The following is a 17,023-nucleotide window of genomic DNA, read 5'->3' as shown; positions in this document are numbered from 1 at the left end:
CCGCTAGATCGTCGCGGCTGTATTGCCGGACAGGAATTGCCAGGTGTAAAGCCGCCTTAAGGGTTCAATTTGCTCTTTTTTAGAAAATGGTATGTTTTACCCTTAAGAGAAGAATATAATGGTGGAGAGAACATGTAGGGAAGAGATCGAGATGGTCGCTCTGATCCTCTTATTGTAACTTACAACTCTCTTCTTCCTAGTGCCGTATCATCTTTCCATACATCTGACCTTTTCCTTTACTCCTACTTCATCAGAGTGCCGTATAACCTCTGTCTGGCACATTATGCCCCTCATTTTCCAACATTTCGGGGCCTCCACACCCACATTCGATAAGGTTTTGGTAGAGGTTGTGTTACTATTTCCATGGGCAGTTTTATGATCCTAATGATAGTCTGACATGGCTTCAGCACCAAGAATGTGAAAAAAAAACACTCATGCATGAGAACCCGGCTAGTCTCCTTTGTGGCCTTTGGAAATAGTTGTGAGAACCGAAAGCATCTGGAAATACGGGCCTATATGTTTTCTGCTGACTCACTCGCCTTTCAACAGAGCACCACACGCGGTACTTGGGCATGGAGTTGCAGGCTGTGTCCATCAGGAAAATGTTATTGTCCTTCTCTGGCGTCATATCCCTGCAGAAAAAGGGCAGAACATGGTGTTTGAAAAGGCTTAATGTAGGTGTATGCATCACAAAATGATATATAGATAGATAGATAGACAGACAGTCACCTGAACAGCTTCTTCAGAGGCGTTCCCGGCTTCTCCTCCCAGCGTCCGACTCTCCTGCACACCAGCTCCCGCCACCACGGGTCATATCCTGCAGGCGTAGTAGTAGTAGTAGTAGTAGTAGTAGAAGTAGTAGTAGTAGTAGTAGTAGTAGCAGTTGCAGTAGAAGCAGCAGCAGCGGTAGTAGTAGTAGTTACACCATAAATCCACTGTCACACCTATCCGAATAAGGTCGGCAAACTCGCCAAGACGTGATGGTGTGACAGGCACTTAGCAGTATCATTATTATTATTACCATCATCATTATTATTATTATTATTATTATTATTATTATTATTATTAGTAGTAGTAGTAGGGCAGCTTGTAGTAGCAGCAGTAGTAGTAGTAGTAGCAGTAGTAGTAGTAGCAATAACAGTCAGATATTACAATGTCTACAGTGGAGCACCAATGCAACTCACCCACGCTGAAGGAGGGCCCGTGATAGGCGCTGGTGTAGTAGAAGAGGAGCAGACCGAGCCCCACCAGCACCAGCGCCAGCATGGCCGAGCTGGGATTCGTGCGGGAAAACTTGCTTGTTGTCATGCTTCACACCCACACTGACCTAGACATGGGGCGGTTTTTAGCGTCATGCTATGGTCAATATTCTTAAACTTATCAGTCTCCCATTAGGACTATTTTCCACAGCCACCTCTTCCGAGCATTTTAGCGCCTAAACTCAAGCAAAACCTTTCTTTTCTTGCTCCTAAACGGCGACCTTGTCATGTTTTCACAAAAACAAAACAAAACAACAGGTTGTTAACCCGGTGTAGCGTGCTGAGAGTATGAGCGTCCCAGAAATGTTGGTTTTTAAAGGGCACTAATGTTACCAGGAGTGATATTCATATATCCATGGGAATTCCATGGGAATTACAAGACTTCAGACTGGAGGCTGCAGAACGCTTAACCTCAGACCTTGCTATCATTTCCGATTGGGATAAAAGGAACCTTGTGTCCTTCAATGCCTAATAAACCCAATTTTTCCACCTATCAACTGGACACAATCTTCCAAACATCTATCTCCTATTCTTCAACAACACTCAGCTGTCACCTTCTTCAACAGTAAACATCCTCGGTCTATCCTTAACCCAAAGTCATCTTAACTGGAAATTTCATATCTCTTCTCTCACTAAATCAGCGTCCTCGAGGTTGGGCGTTCTGTATCGTCTCCGCCAGTTCTTCTCCCCCGCACAGTTGCTATCCATATACAGGGGCCTTGTCCGCTCTCGTATGGAGTATGCATCTCACGTGTGGGGGGGCTCCACTCACACAGCTCTCCTGGACAGAGTGGAGTCTAAGGCTCTTCGTCTCATCAGCTCTCCTCCTCTTACTGACAGTCTTTTACCTCTTAAATTCCGCCGCCATGTTGCCTCTCTTTCTATCTTCTATCGATATTTTCACGCTGACTGCTCTTCTGAACTAGCTAACTGCATGCCTCCCCCCCCTCCCGCGGCCTCGCGGCACTCGACTGTCCACTTTAGCTCATCCCTATACTGTCCAAACCATTTATGCAAGAGTTAACCAGCATCTACACTCTTTCATCACTTACACTGGTAAATCTTCCTTCATCTGTATTTCCTCCTGTCTATAACTTGACCTCTTTCAAGAAGAATGTATCAAGACCCGAAATTGACCTCTCTTTTGGCCACTTTATACTATCTTCTGTTGTGGGAGCGGCAAGTAGCGGTTTTTTTTTCTGCACTCTTTTTGTTGCCCTTGAGCCGACTCCTTTGTTGTAAAAAAATTAAAAAATCATCACTTTTGTCTCGTTTATACAGCGGCCAGCTGACCCGCAAATATGACGTACATTTTTATTTACTCAGCGGTGTTTACACAGCTGTACTCACACAAGTTTGTCACTTCCATTCACTACTAAGCTTGTCAGTCGGATATTTCTGCACAAAACTATGGAACACAATTAATAGGGAGTGAAAAGTGAGGAGAACTCATCGCCGCTGTGGCTACTCATCCATTTCGTCTTTTTTACGTCTCCAATTATTTCCGTCACTATTATACGTTTTCATACTCCTGCAACTACCGAGATAATAGCATTTGCATTGTCATGTTCAGGAATCACCGATACAAGCAGTTAGATGGGAAAATAATCCTGAAGTAACTGTTTACTCACCTTACCAGACCTGCGGTAACTCACTCACGGGTGCTCGGAGCCGCAGTAACTTTTGGTCTTACCACAGGTGCGGTAAGTGATTCTTAATTGCAAATTTATCGGGTGGGCGGTGTTACTGCGAAAATTATCAGCCACAGGTGTGGTAAATGATTTGATTAATCCGGCCACCAAAGGTTAAAGAGAGTATATATTTGCAACTGACTCCTCTACTGGAAAAAAAAAATGCTTTACTGAGAGAGAGAGAGAGAGAGAGAGAGAGAGAGAGAGAGAGAGAGAGAGAGTGTTTACAGTTTCAAATTATATGTAAAGAAGCAACAGTTGTAAACTCCATAAAGGGTATTTTCAAGGAGAGTGTCAGGATGGTAAGGGAAAAAGAGGGAGGGAAAGATTGAGGGAGGGACGCGTCACCCTAGGCTGTTGGGGTCGTCACGTCCACCTGCGCTACTCCCAGGTAATCAAGGAGGCCCCCTGACGTCCTGCAAATTGCTTCCACACCTTTCCCAGCAGGTGGTCGGTATACCCCTCCGCCTCGTCTGCTATCCCCCCCACCCAACCACCCATACTGTCTTTTCCTCCTTCCCTCCTCGTATTCCTCGTACGTTGTGTATGGGGGAGGCAATGTATCTGGGGATGAAAGTAAATTGAGATAGGAGGGCTTAAAGATTAAAGGAGAAGTAGTGTGAGGCGACGACGGATATAAGCAAGTGAAGGAGGAAAGTACGCGAGAGAGAGAGAGAGAGAGAGAGAGAGAGAGAGAGAGAGAGAGAGAGAGAGAGAGAGAGAGAGAGAGATTGAGATTGAGGGATTGAGGTAGGCGCCGCAACAGCCAGGGTCATATGGCGCCGTAACCAAACAGTCAACTAAAAACAAACCAAATGAGTTATCTAAAAATGGAACATAAAAAAGGAATTCCTAAAACAACACACGTAAAAGAAAACCGCCAAGGGCATTGCAATAAGCGGAGAGAGAGACTCAGGGCTAAGCACCCGACAAAGACTAAACACACCGCCTGCACCGCGGCATCGGTATAGGAAACGGTTTCTCAGGTCGACCAAACTTGGGCACTCTACCAGCAAGTGCCTCACAGTAAGAGGAACCAAACAGCCGTCACAGTAAGAGGAACCAAACAGTAATGTATCAGGACACCTCTCCTCCCGAATTTGACCTTGCTTTTGGCCACCTCTTCTGATTCTTTTATGGGAGCAGCGATTAGCGGGCTTTTTTTTATTATTGTTTTTTTTTTTTTTGCGCCCTTGAGCTGCCTCCTTTGTTGTAAAAAAAAAAAAAAAAAAAAACACACGTCACAGTACGGCTGGTAATCTCCGGACATGAAGTACCCGTGGGGAGGCGAGTGTGGCCGATTCACAGGCAAGCCAAAGCTGTCTGGGACGACCCCATGGGTGTATACAAATAATTGCAAACCACTTCTTTTTTGTATACCAATGGTGTAGCATGATCATAGAATAAGCTCCCACCTTCAGTGGTTCAATGCAACACAACTGATATATTTAGTAATAAATTAACCGCCACCCTCCCAACATAACTATTCACTAAAACAGAAATGCAAATTCTAGGGGGCCATTGACCTGATATAGTCTCACTTAGGTTCAAAGACAAACCTCCTAGTCCGGACTATGTGGTCTGTGTGGTCTGAATATCTCTGAAAATATGTGAATCTCTCTCAGCCACTTATTTTTCTTCTTCTTTTTCTCCTTCCCTTTGATCATCAGTTTACATTTCTCTCTACTTCATTTCACTATAATTTCTTTATTTTTTCTACATTTATTATTATCTTCCTTTTACTCTTCTTTCCAACTTTTCCCTCGTCTTGCTACGTCCTCCTCCGTTAATTTGTTAATCTTAAGAATCTCGCCTGATTATCATAACTGCCTCTCACACACATTCCCTTCTCTTCCTCCCACTCTTCCAGCGTTCTTTCTTCCTCCCTTCTTATTATTCCCCCTCTTCCTCCTCCACCTCCCCATCTGGATTATACACACTCGAGTTTCTGTTCCAAGATTTCTATATATTTTACTTTTCATGCCATTTCTTTATATCCTGGATTAGTGTGTGTGTGTGTGTGTGTGTGTGTGTGTGTGTGTGTGTGTGTTTACAAGATTCCCGTGCTAAAAAAGGAAGAAGAAATAACATAGCAACGGTTTATCGAGTTAAGTGACTTGAAAAAATAAGGAAGGAAGCCACCCAAGAAAAAATGTGGCGCGGAAGGAGGTAGGAGAGGAGGAGGAGGAGGAAACGGAGGAAGAGAGGAGGAAGAGAGAAGGGAGGAAGGAAAGCTATATCGTGATTGGTCCGGGTGTTTTTTTTTTTTTTTACCTGTAAAAGCTCTTCCTCGCAACATCAATTTGCACGCCCTCCTCCTTCCCCTTCCACTCTTCCTCTTTTCCGTCGGCAGAATACGTAAAATGGCAAAGTGTGGAGGCCGGTGGAAGTGGGTGGACAACATTTTGTTACGTTCGCTCACCCGTCTCTCCATCCGAATCTACCATGGCGGAGTATGAAGTGGCGGAGGCACCTGACGCACTACTGTTTGGTGCAAAATGTTTCTTGGGTAACAAGCTGGTTGGCCAGTGAAGAACCTCTCCTTTCTAGGCAGATGATCTTTGGTGGTAGAAGACATCACTTTGGGCGGCACCTTCCATCACTCAGTGCTGGCGGCCAAAACTCTCATGCCAGGTGTATTTTGCGTCTACTATGTGGTGCAGTATAAGTTGTGCCGTGATGGCGATCTTTAAATCTGACCACCAAATATTTATTTTTATGTACGGTATTTTTATTTTATTTTAAGTTTTACGATGTAGGGGGCAGGTGTTACCACAGTCATCGCAAGTTGGAGGAAGGAGAGGGTGAGTCAGGACGAACGGTTAGACGCTGTGAGGCACTTTGGCACACCTTTGCAGGTGACACTTTGGTCCTTGAGAGTAAGGTACTGAAATGCTTCCGAGACAGGGGGAAGCCTCCACAGTCATCCAGGGTGGGATTTGAACCAAGTATGTTGTTCCCCGGCACAGTTCATACATCTCTGCTGGCGCAGGGGGGTGCGCCGGTTGGCGGCTGGCTGCTCTCTGCGGGTGTAGGTGTTTCAAATTACTCCCAGTTTCAGAAGACTCCCCAGTCAGATGAAACTAGGTTTAGTCGACTCCCCGTCACTTGAAACTGGGTTCAGACGACTCCCCACCCGTTTGAAATGACTGTAGTCGAATGAACCTTGTTTGAAGTTTTTTGGTGTTTCTAAATCTAACTAGAGGGTTTGACGTTTCGCTTCCCGTTTTTTATATACTTTACTGGTGCAACACTTGTGCAGCTCACCACGGCCTTATCAATCACTTCCTTGCTACACGTAAACGCAGCTCATCAACGCGTTCACACCATGGAGTTCTCTATTGAAATGGACGAGGTGGAAGAGTTTCTGCGGTTAAAAAAATATCCAGTGCATGTTGGAAACGAAAAGTGTAAAAAAGTAAATTTTCGAAGGAAGTGTCGGGCATTCGTTATCCAAGACGACTGTCTCAAACTTGTCCATAAGCCGAACAGGAGAAATTTAACAGGTGAGTAGTCTATTCGTGAAGAAACGAAAAGCGAATGGTATAATGGGCTATAGTTAAATATTTTTACATATGATTGCAGAAGTTCGCTTCCTTCGGGTGATTAAGGATGGCCAATACCAGCTCGACATTGTGCTGCCCAGTCACCGAGGAGCTGGTGACACCGACGAAGCTGTTGCTTTGGGAGGCCACGTGGGCAGGGATAAGGTTATCGATCGCATAATGCAAAGATATTGGTGGCGCAACGTTACATCTGATGTAGTTCAAACCATCAAAACTTGCTCACGGTGCCAAAAAGCCAGCACTGTGTTCAAGAAAGTGGACCCGAAACTGAACAGTATCCCAATTAAGACCCGAAACATGTACCACATTGGCATAGACCTATGTTCATTGACAACGTGAGTTTGGTTTTACACAATTTCTATATAAGTACAATACTACTATTGTTATTTATACTATTTATACTTTTTATGTAAGTTAATTTGGGCATGCTTACAACTGTGTATTTTTCAGGTCCTCCAACGGTCATGTCGCCATTGTGATGGCCGTTTGTTATTTTTCCAAGTGGATTGAGGCTCGCCCTTTAAAATCGAAGGAAGCTGTAGAAGTGGCTCGGTTCCTGTACGAGGACATTATCTGTCGTCATGGATGTGTTGCCACACAGATCAATGACCAGGGCAGAGAGTTTGTGAACTCAGTCTCAGCAGAGCTCCACACGCTCACAGGAACAACGCAAAGAATAACATCTGCTTATCATCCTCAAGTAAGTATTTATCATAATATTATAATGATTATATTTATTTGTTTGTGCTCAGTCTTTCCTCCGTTTGAAAGCAATGCCCCTATTTTGTCATTTTTTGATCTTGTTGAAAAAATACCTATATATTTTTCCAACAGAAAATTAACGATTTGTTAATTTCAGGCCAATGGATTAGTCGAGCGCAGCAACCGAACAGTTCAAAATCTTCTCCTTCGAACTCCGAGTGATGGACATGAAAACTGGGACAAATGTTTGCACGGCGTCGTGTTTGCACTGAGGTAGGTGATATCAAGGTCTAAATAAATGGAAGGTCAACTCAGGCGCCGATTATAGGTGACGTCAGTTGGTCAGTGGGAGGAGCCTCGAGAGGATGCGCGGAATGGGACGAGTTTTGAGCCGACCTTGAGTTGACCTCCCTTTCTTTAGGTCTTGGGTGATATCAGGGTAAACTTGCGACGCCGATCTAGCACAGTTTTTGCGCTATTAACACTTGTTTATCCTCTCATTCTTTTTCCCCTTTTGCTTTTTCCCCTCCTCCCTTAATCCTCCTCCTCTCTTATTCCACCTCATTTTCCTCCTCTTCATCCTCTTTTTGTTCCTTTTTTTCTCCTTCTTCTTCTTGCTCCTCTTATTCGAGAGTGCGCAGCGAAGCGTTACGAAATTATACAGGGCCATATTTTTAAACATTTCAGCGCCCAAGAACACGTAATTTACTGGTCTTTCGTGGGAGTTTAGGGCATTTCCAGGGGTACTTTTATGACCCTGGTAGTAGTCTGAGCCCTCTTCTGTACCTTGAACCTAGAAAAACACTCATTAGAGCCCGATTGATCTCCGTTTTGGCCTTTGGAACTTGTTGATGTGAGAGGCAGGGTCGTCTTAGAATACCAACCACAGTCTCTGAGTCTGAGGGCACAACCATATGAGCAATGACTCAAAAGGACGCTTACGGCGGGAAAAGATGACTGCGGTGGGATGCGATATACGTCTTCAAATACATGAACTAACTTTGTAGCATCGCTAACTCCACCGCTCCAACCTTTTTCATAATTCCAAACAAATGTGAGAATTAGTGAAACGGTCAAACAAAAAGTGATTCCATCCAGTACAGATATCGACGGGTTTTTATTTTTATTTTTATATATAAGTTATATGCCACTGAAAAAAAAGTACTTGTAGATATAATGAGTTCAAAAGTATTAAACTTGCTTATGAATTGCACTGACTGACTCTGAAATTAATTAAACGTTCCCGCATATATGTATAAAACTTAACCCGGTACCAGCGACGGGCCAAATTTGTGGCTTTACCATGTACCAGCGACGGGCCAAATTTGTGGCTCTACCGTGTACCAGCGACGGGTCAAATTTGTGGCTTTACCATGTACCAGCGACGGGCCAAATTTGTGGCTTTACCGTGTACCAGCGACGGGCCAAATTTGTGGCTTTACCGTGTACCAGCGACGGGCCAAATTTGTGGCTTTACCATGTAGCAGCGACGGGCCAAATTTGTGGCTCTACTGTGTACCAGCGACGGGCCAAATTTGTGGCTTTACCGTGTACCAGCGACGGGCCAAATTTGTGGCTTTACCGTGTACCAGCGACGGGCCAAATTTGTGGCTTTACCGTGTACCAGCGACGGGCCAAATTTGTGGCTTTACCATGTAGCAGCGACGGGTCAAATTTGTGGCTTTACCGTGTACCAGCGACGGGCCAAATTTGTGGCTTTACCATGTAGCAGCGACGGGTCAAATTTGTGGCTTTACCATGTAGCAGCGACGGGTCAAATTTGTGGCTTTACCATGTAGCAGCGACGGGCCAAATTTGTGGCTTTACCATGTAGCAGCGACGGGTCAAATTTATGGCTTTACCATGTAGCAGCGACGGGCCAAATTTGTGGCTTTACCATGTAGCAGCGACGGGCCAAATTTGTGGCTCTACTGTGTACCAGCGACGGGTCAAATTTATGGCTTTACCATGTAGCAGTGACGGGCCAAATTTGTGGCTTTACCATGTAGCAGCGACGGGCCAAATTTGTGGCTCTACTGTGTACCAGCGACGGGCCAAATTTCTGCCATGATATAAACCCCCCAAAACAGATGATGCATAAACTGATCACAAATGCATTGATATATAGTATTATGAAATGGTTTGTGTGAGTGATGATTTTTTCTCATTTTTCTCGCTTAGAGGGGCCCTTAAGAAACCCTGCAGCTACCGGGTTAAGCAAGTCACCGAAGGGCCTGATGATTAAATAGTCTACCCTGAATTAGGCAGGCTTTCTTTTGACGTGCGTTCTATATATCCAAGTTGCCAAGTTTCGTCCTTCTGCTAATAGGCATAAGATCCGCGCCATTTCATCTGCTTCGCCTAATCAGCTTTAATCACTATTGACTTTTATCTCCTTTCACATCACGAATGAAAGCCTTTAATTCCTTTTTTTTTTTCCTTTTGATCCTCCTTCTGTTTCTGCTTCTACTCGTGTTCTTTCTCTTTCTTATTTGCATTTTCTTTTTCTACCTCCTTGTTTTCTTTTTTTTTTCTCTAACTCTACTCTTTTTTTTGCATATCTCCCGTTATAAATCTTCATCATTCTTCATTCTCTTTTTCTATCTCCTTGTTTTCTTTTTTTTTTTCTCTAACTTTTTTTTTTCATATCTCCTGTTATTAATCTTCAACATTCCTCATTCTCTTTTTCTACCTCCTTGTTTTCTTTTTTCTTTTTTTTTCTCTAACTCTCCTCTTTTTTTTTCATTCTTCATTCTCTTTTTCTACCTCCTTGTTTTCTGTTTTTCTCTAACTCTTCTCTTTTTTTGCACATCTCCTGTTGTTAATCTTCAACATTTCTCTTTTTCTACCTCCTTGTTCTCTTTTTTTTTCTCTAACTCTTCTCTTTTTTTTTTGCATATCTCCTGTTATTAATTTTCAACATTCTCTTTAACCTCCACCTCCTTCTCACTCTAACTCCATCCTTCTCTGATTTTCCTAAAGATATATTTCTTCACCTCTAACTTTTCCTTCTTTTCACCATCTGATATACACTAACTACTGGTCCAGCTGATTCTTCTCTTCATGTTTTTGTGTCGCTTGAACCTTTCTCTCTTCATTCTCCTCTTATTTCTTTATTCTCCAATTACTTTTCCTCCATCTCCACACTCACCTTTTCTTAATCACCAAACTACTTCGTCCACGTAGCCTAGCCTCGGGCCCATGCTTTTCCTTTCTGTAGCCTACTTCTTCCTCCGTCTTCTCTTCCGCCTCCACTTTTCCCTCCTCCGTCTCTCTCTCTCTCTCTCTCTCTCTCTCTCTCTCTCTCTCTCTCTCGGCGCTACAGCACGGGGACAAAAGGTTAAATTAGAAAGAAAAAACTAATTAAATGAGGAAGGTCACACCTCCCATACGATTTAGGGAAGTCTGGAAAGTTTAATTAGAGTTGAATGAGGGAGAGGGTCTAAGTGATGGAAAAAGTAAGGGTTAATACAGTGGAAAGATTCTTCAAAAAGCATTAATTAGTTTCGGCAGACCCACTGAAAGAGGTGATAAATATAAAGTGTGGGGGAAAGAACGAAAAATAAATGACTTGTAATGGCGATTTGTATGCTCGTAAAGGAACGACATAAAATAAAAATCCGTGCACACCTGCTGACCAGTAACGAGGAGCATGTGCTTGGGGCTGAGTCGCAACTGCTCCTCTATCCATCCGAAGTCCATCCTGACAAGATCGATCGACTTTGAGTGATGTGGGTGTCCCCTTGCTTTCCTCCACTCAGGGTTATCTTCTACATACACAAAATGTTTTAGCCATGTGCCCACATATCCAAATTTGGCGTTCACGGACTTAGCTGGTAACAGGACTCGATTCAGTTTCATTTTGTAGTCGCCGATTCGACACAAGTCATTCCGATGATACATCACGATCCTGCGGGGCACTTGGTATGTACACGTACCAAGGTCTGTACCAGCTTAGTCTGTGAACGCCAATTCCAGCTATAAGCGCGGGAGACTTGCTTCCCGGACGTCGATCTTGCACGAAGGGTTGTTTCTGTACAAGACATCCTCGAGTGGAGGAGACCAAGGGGACGTCAACGCAGCTCTTAGCTCGGGCAAGCTAATCGATCATGCCGGGAGGGTGGCTGCGTGAGGGCTTGCTCGGTGGTATCGTCAAGGGTGGAGGCGAGTGACTGAACCGACGCGCCCCCGCTCGTAGTCTCCCTGTTTGTTAATACATAATTATTGCAGCTTAACTTGATGACTGGTTGGCCTTCTATACAATGTAGTTCGTTGCAAGCTCACCACACTTGCGTCACGCATAGGTATAACCGTATGATATGGAGCAAGTTATCAACAAGGAACGGCCGCACTGTTTTGCTTCACTCGTCACTGCCAATCGTCCGCAATGAACGCTGCGCCTGAATTGCGTTCCAGAGTTCATTGAAGCATATTTTGACTTTGATGTCCCCTACTTGAGATGTAATTATCTATAGTTGAGATATATTTCACAACAAATTTATATCACTCAAGAACTTGGAGTCACATACGTATTACATTCAATTTAGGAAATACCCGCTGCCCGTTCTTAAATAATGCAATGAGACGTCAATCACAGGTACGCTGCACCTGTCTCTCCGCATGATGGCAGTAAAAGTCATTTAGCTTAATTAATCACACGAGACTGCAGGGTCTTCCCAGAGTCCCAGAATAGGGGCTTTCAGGTTCGACTCCATTACTACATATTCACTTCTGTGATATCAATATTGTCTTATGTTTCTGTGTATTTTTTTATATCATTATGCCAATATATCTATTCGTAAATACACCTTTGTTTGTGCCTTTGTTCAACGATCTGTCTGTCTGCTTGTGTGATGGCATACCAGTCCGTCTGTTATAGACAGGGCCACACATGATATGCACTATACTGGACAGTCAGCAGCAAGTCGGGTTCGTGTCCGCGACTTGTAGGTAATATTGTTCATTAAATTATCAGGAAAATGTCAGTAGCAAGAGGACGTACATAGACCCACCCCATGAGGCAGTTTGTAGTGTATCAGGCTCAAATGAAAAGTTGCTCTGCCGGCAGCATCACCACAAGCCATGCTGGTGTAACTAAAGGTGGCTTTCGATGTATTGCTTCAAAGGGACATTCTTTTTCTATCCACCATTAAACACACAAGATCACAAGCCCATGCACGGATTCGTAGCTAGACATGCTAACGACTTCACCACGGATATATACTTTCCCTAGCATCATTTTACTGACCACACACAAAAAATAACGTGGACCTTCGGCACTGTATCACTTTATATCTTCGTTCTGCGTGGTAATTCCTATCGGTGACTGTAAGTGACATAGATTTAATGTGGAGGAAGTGTGTGTGTGTGTGTGTGTGTGTGTGTGTGTGTGTGTGTGTCAGTCAGTCACTCACTCACGAGAAAAGGTGGAGGCAACGCGAGGGACGGAAGCAGAATAAAAGCGGACGCAGTATAGGTGAGCGGAGAGACGGAGATGTGTGTAAAGAAAGAGGCAAAAGAAAGTGAACTTATGGAAAAAGACGGCGAATGGGTATGTGGAAATAGGTAAGGAGGATGACCGGCATGAGATGACAGGGACAGTAAATAGGGAGGGGGATGAAAAGGAGAGGGAAGTGCTGCAAGGGAGGTCAAACAAAGTAAATTAAGAGATATATGGAGGGGAGGAAAGAGTGTGGGGAGGAGATGGTGACATTACACGTAAGATATGAGGGATAAGACGGGGAAAAGAGATAAGGAAAAATAAATGGGAAGGACATGGAAATCCGAGGAGAGGCATAAGGGGGAACTAAGGAAAGTTAAAGGGAGGGAGGAAGGGAGATTGAGGCAAAAATGAGGGGATGAGGGAAGCAGAGGAGTAGACAGTGCGGTGCGGTGCGGCAAGAGCAAGAAAATTCTGGAGAAAGAGAGAAAAAAATTGAAATTGAAAAGTCTTGGTTCACATCTGGCGAAAAGGAGGAGGAGGGGAGGGGGGAGGAGGAGGACGAGGAGGAGAAACAGGAGAAGAATGGGGGGTGGAGCATAGAGAGGAGGAGGAAGAGGAGGAAGACGAAAGAATATGAGGAGGAAGACAAAGGCGGGTGCGGCGAAGAGGAGGAGGAGGAGGAGGAGGAGGAGGGAAGACGAAGAAAAAGAAGAAGAAGAAGAAGGAAAAGGAGAGATAAAGGAATGTTAAAAAAATGTGATGAGGAATAGGAAGAAAAAAAGGATGATGAAGAGGAGGAGGAGAAGGAGGAGGAAGAGAACGAGGAGCAGAATGAGGAAGGGTTGAGAAGAGAAGAGAGGAAGGTTCGCAGGTCAAAATGATAACATCTGGAGAGGAAGGGAGAGTAGAGTGAGGTATAAAAAAATATAAGGCAAGGGGATTAAATGATTAGAAAGCAAAATGAGGTAGAAAGTTCACATCTCTTAGAATGGCGAGAGAGAGAGAGAGCTAGAGCGAGAGAGCGAGAGAGCGAGAAAGCGAGAGAGCGAGAGAGCGAGAAAGCGAGAGAGAGAGAGAGAGAGAGAGAGAGAGAGAACTAATATACCCAACACTCAATTTGAACTTATATTGTCAAGTCTTCCTTCCTTTCCTTCCTGTGTATTCATTTATCCTTTCTTCCTTGCTTCCTCCCTTATCGCTGGCTCCTCTCTTTTCTTCCTTCCTCCTTAACCACCACTACTGTTCATTCCTTGGTCTTCTTCTCTTATTTCACTTCAATGCGTCATCCTTTTATTTTTCAGCAATTTCTTCCTTTTTCCTCTTTTTTAATATCGATCAAAATTCCCTTTATTCCTGCTAACTACCTGCTTTTCCTTCCTTCATTCCAACTTATCCCTACTATCTGCTCATTCCCTTTCTTCCTACTTCTCTCTCTTCTCTTTTTCTCATCTCTCTGCCCTCCTCCGTAACTCCTCCCTATCTCTCTCCCTCTGAATCTGCACTTTCCCTTATCCCTCTCTCCCTCTCCTTCCCTCGCCCTCCCTCTCACTCTCTCCTTCTGCTCCTCCTCCGTCATTCTAGTTTCCCTTTCTCCCGTTCTTCCCGTCCATCCACCTCTTTGTTTCCCCTTTCCAACCCTCCTCTCCTCCTCCTTCCATCTCATTTAACTTACCTTCCTCACTCCCTCCCTTCCCTCCCTTGCTCATTTCACGCCCTCCTCCCTAGCCTTTCTTCCGATGTAGGCACACGTGTGAAATCTTCAAATATTCGTGTCGCCTCCTTTAGTTTATCATCTTGGCGCCCTTTGGAGGTGCGGGAGGTAATTTTTGAAAGAGCTTCCTTCTTCTGGTCTTGAAAGGAGCATTGTCCCTCCCTCTGCAGCCCCGATTGATGAATGGATGGAGGGAGGGAGGGAGAAAGAATTAATTGAAGAGGGTAACAGGAGGCAGGAAGATAAGCTGGGGGCAAAATGATAAGAGAGAGAGAGAGAGAGAGAGAGAGAGAGAGAGAGAGAGAGAGAGAGAGAGAGAGAGAGAGAGAGAGAGCTTCTCTTCCGTTCTCTCCTCTTTTTTCCCTTCCGTTCCCTTTCCTTCCCTTCCCTTCTCTTCTCCGCTCCAATTGATTTAACTCCTCAGCCTCTTCCAATTATTTCTCACCTCTAGTTAAAGTGGCCCAATTTAGATTAGAGAGGCGGTGGGGGCTGAATAGGGTGCAAGGGTGCCGTGGAAGGGAGGGAGTGGAGCGCTGGGAGGGACGCATCCGGGGAGGGAGGCCTGAGGGGTTAATTGATGGGATGAAGAAGTGACGCGAAGGACGGACACAGTAATGATTGAAGGAAGTGAGAGAAATGAAGGGAAACGGTAGGAGTGTCGACCAAGAACTAGGTGAAGGGACGCAGAGGTGACGCGGAAGATTGACGAAGTAGAAATAAGGAAAGTGAAGGGGGTGAGATAACGGACTAGAAGGAGGAAGTTTGTTCAGTTCCAACGATGTAGATTGTGACGACGCATACTTTTTGGAGGTAAACTGTATCTGAATTTTTCTGACTACGACTTAGGGCCACTTTCACAGTCACATTGTTTGTTTTGATCGTTACCAATGGCGGAGATCGACACTATAGTTTTCCACGTGAAACTGGCCTATGGGGTAGTGGTGGCTGCAGAGGAAGCGAGAGGTGTTGAGAGAATGTGGTAAGGTGCGGGGCTAGGCTAACCCCGCAGCCGCCACTACCCCATCGGCCGGTTTTACGTGGAAATACTATAGCTGCGATAACAGCCATTGGTAACGATCAAAACAAACAAAATGACTGTGAAAGCGGCCCCTAAACTGTTTCAGGAGGGGCGTATCAAGACATCTTTCCAAATGATTCTCGCTTAGTGTTTTGGATATCTTGTCCTTTGTGAAGGACTAGCACCTGCTGTTGTTTGTGTGTCCTTGAGCTGCCTCCTTTCCTCTAACACATAAGGAGACAAATGCAAAACACATTACCAAGGCAAACAAGAAAGGAAAAATAATCTAAAGAGGCAAATAATGAAAAAAAAACGGAATAAACGAAAACAACAAAGAGAGAGAGAGAGAGAGAGAGAGAGAGAGAGAGAGAGAGAGAGAGAGAGAGAGAGAGAGAGAAACAAAGAAAACAGTGAAGCGAAAAGGAGCAAATTCCCAAAACAAATAAACAAACCTTCGGCAAACGGACAGGTGGCCCAAACCAACATGCTGACTTCGAAAACCGGCCGATGGGGTAGTGGCGGCTGCGGGGTTAGCCTAGCCCCGCACCTTGCCACACACTCTCAACACCTCTCGCTTCCTCTGCAGCCGCCACTACCCCATAGGCTAGTCTCACGTGGAAAACTATAGCGTCGATCGCCGCCATTGGTAACGATCAAAACAAACAACATGACTGTGAAAGCGGCCCTAAAACCAGCAAAACAAACAAACGCTAACAGGCCGGTAAGAGGGCAACCTTTTCCCACACTCGCCCCCTCGTGTGCACTTTGAGGAAAACATTAATAAACTTTCCCTCAAGAGCAGCCGTTTCAAGGGGTGGGACTCCTACTCCCATTTCCTCCTCCTCCTCCTCCTCCCCTCTCTCTCTCTCTCTCTCTCTCTCTCTCTCTCTCTCTCTCCCCACACACACACACACACACACATAAGATATTGCTTCCTCTGAAATGCTTAGTTTATAGGCAGTCTAATACTTAATTTGCCTGGACTGGGTATTAGATTAAGTTGTGGACCAAAGACATTATGGAGCATCTATTGGTAATAACAAGGGGTCATTGACATTACTCGTGTCGATAGTACAGCAGTCCTGACGAAGTCCCAGGAGGTTCTTTTGATGGCATTTGATGTGCTGCACGAGAAGTCGAAGCGTTTATGGCTTTATCATAGTGGTCCTGTGCCAAAACCAAGTTACAGGTGCTTGTCGACTTATTGGATGCCTACGACTTGAACTCTTTCAAGAGAAGGGTATCTGGACACCTCTCCTCCCGAAATTGACCTCTCTTTCGGGCACCTCTTTAGATTCTTTTTGTGAGCAGCGAGTAGCGGGCTTTTTTTTATTTTTTATTATTGTTTACTTTTTTGTGCCCTTGAATTGTCTCCTTTATTGTAAAAAAAAAAAATGTTAATGCGTGCGGCAAGAACATTGATATTTTGTATAGACATGAAAAAATGACAACACCATTATGTTTTGTTAAGCCTAAGGTGTTTTCTCTTTTAGCGTTGACAAAATGAGTATGTTGAAGGTTATTTAAAATTAGTTTGACATAGTTCATACTGAGCATTATTTTCCTTAAGTCTTTTGCTAATCTAATGATAACAAGGATGGATCGACGGGTAGGCAGCCCCACCGATATGTTT

At 44.5% G+C, this 17,023-nt stretch overlaps 1 long non-coding RNA gene across 1 annotated transcript; it reads right to left on the bottom strand.

Moving 5' to 3' along the window:
* Positions 1-313: 313 nt before the first annotated feature.
* LOC126981100 (uncharacterized) lies at positions 314-2,962 on the bottom strand. The gene is made up of 4 exons (XR_007733737.1): positions 2,891-2,962; positions 1,185-1,327; positions 730-817; positions 314-632 (listed from the first exon to the last, which is right to left on the bottom strand). It is a non-coding gene; the product is annotated as an uncharacterized LOC126981100 (long non-coding RNA).
* Between the last annotated feature and the right edge of the window lie 14,061 nt (positions 2,963-17,023).

This window comes from Eriocheir sinensis, chromosome 46 (genome assembly GCF_024679095.1).
Source record: "Eriocheir sinensis breed Jianghai 21 chromosome 46, ASM2467909v1, whole genome shotgun sequence".
Lineage (NCBI taxonomy): Eukaryota > Metazoa > Arthropoda > Malacostraca > Decapoda > Varunidae > Eriocheir > Eriocheir sinensis.
This window is presented reverse-complemented; position numbering and strand designations above follow the sequence as displayed.